At 47.2% G+C, this 1,591-nt stretch overlaps 1 pseudogene; it reads right to left on the minus strand.

Moving 5' to 3' along the window:
- Positions 1-222: 222 nt before the first annotated feature.
- Positions 223-936, minus strand: LOC118839911 (annotated as a pseudogene).
- Positions 937-1,591: the final 655 nt, after the last annotated feature.

Consider the following 1,591-nt stretch of genomic DNA (forward strand, 5'->3'; position numbering starts at 1 on the left):
CTTTTGGACCTCTTTTTCCATTTGCCTAATTCTGCCTTTCAAGGCATTCTTCTCTTCATTGGCTTTTTGGAGCTCTTTTGCCATTTGGGTTAGTCTGGGTTTTTTTTTTTTTGAGTCAAAGTACATTTATGGATGCTGAGCCCCACCCAGCTAAGTGTCTGTTAACGGGTCAGCGGAAGCTGGCTCCCCAGTGCTGGGCACTTCCACGTCGTCTTTGTGCTGCTATCTGATGTACTGATCCAACAAGGCAGTCAGCCGAAGGGGCTGGTGCTGCAGGAGGGAGTGGGTCTGAGATGGCAGGACAGTCAGGCCCCCTAACAGCTCCCCCTGCATCAAAGACTGTGAGGGCAGTTTGGAGTACTTCAGGAAACCTTTATAGCTGAGGATGGTGTCATCAATGCAGCCACCAAGTAGTGGTAGGACAGGCACGCTCTTCAAGACTTGAAGCATCTCCTTGGCTTTGGTTTCTGAGATCAGCAGCAGCATGTTATGCCCAACAAAGACAGGCAGCAGGTTTTGGTACGTGGATTCTTCCAGGAATGGCTTCGGGATTGAATTGGGAAAGACTTTCACAGAGATGTTGTGTTTCCAAAGCTGGTGCCTGACAAGGAGCTTGTCCTCAGCACTCAAGACCACATTCTGACACACAGCAATCATTTGGTTTTTTCTGAAAACTTCTGTCACTTCCCTCCGGAGCAGTCAATTCAAGCCCAACTCCTCCGAGGGTGGTGTGGGAGGTGAGGGCAGACAACGCAGGGAAATGGCAGGTTTGGGGGGGAAATGGGGTCAGTGCCATCAGCTTCTGTCGCTCAAAGTGCATAGGTCGAAAATGTCGGGTGACAGCTTCGGAGCCATGGAGAACAGTCTGGATGGTGGGCAGCTGGCCAGTTCAGGCCGGAGCCAGCGACCCAGGACTCCAACCACAGCCCTTGCCATCTTCACTGGAGGTTCGTATGGGTCCCGGTTGGAGATGGAAAGCACAGAGGATTATGGGACCCTGGGCTCAGAACCGGAAGTTGTAGCACTGCATGGGGGGTTAGTATATTTTTTTTAAATTCAAATAAACATTTATTAAATTTGTTATGTGCAAGGCACTGTGATAGATTCTGGGGATACAATGATGGAGAGATTCAATACCTTCCCTCAAGGCATTTACAATCTAATAAAAGGAGTTATGACATCCATGTGTAGAAGGGGTGTACTACACATCAGCCCTAAATAATTTCTTTTTAATTTATTTATTTAACATATTTAGTTTTCAGCACTGATTTTCACAAGAGTTTGAATTACAAATTTTCTCCCCATTTCTACCCTAACCCCACTCCAAGATGACGCATACTCTGGTTGCCCTGTTCCCCAGTCAGCCCTCCCCTCTGTCACCCCACTCCCCTCCCATCCCCTTTTCCCTTCCTTTCTTGTAGGGCAAGATAAATTTCTATGCCCCATTGCCTGTGTATCTTATTTTCTAGTTGCATGCAAAAACTTTTTTTTTTGCTTTTGAACATCTCTTTTTAAAACTTTGAGTTCCAAATCCTGTCCCCTCTTCCCTTCCCACCCACCCTCCCTAAGAAGTCAAGCAATTCAACATAGG

This window comes from Trichosurus vulpecula, chromosome 1 (assembly GCF_011100635.1).
Source record: "Trichosurus vulpecula isolate mTriVul1 chromosome 1, mTriVul1.pri, whole genome shotgun sequence".
NCBI classification, from domain to species: Eukaryota; Metazoa; Chordata; class Mammalia; order Diprotodontia; family Phalangeridae; genus Trichosurus; species Trichosurus vulpecula.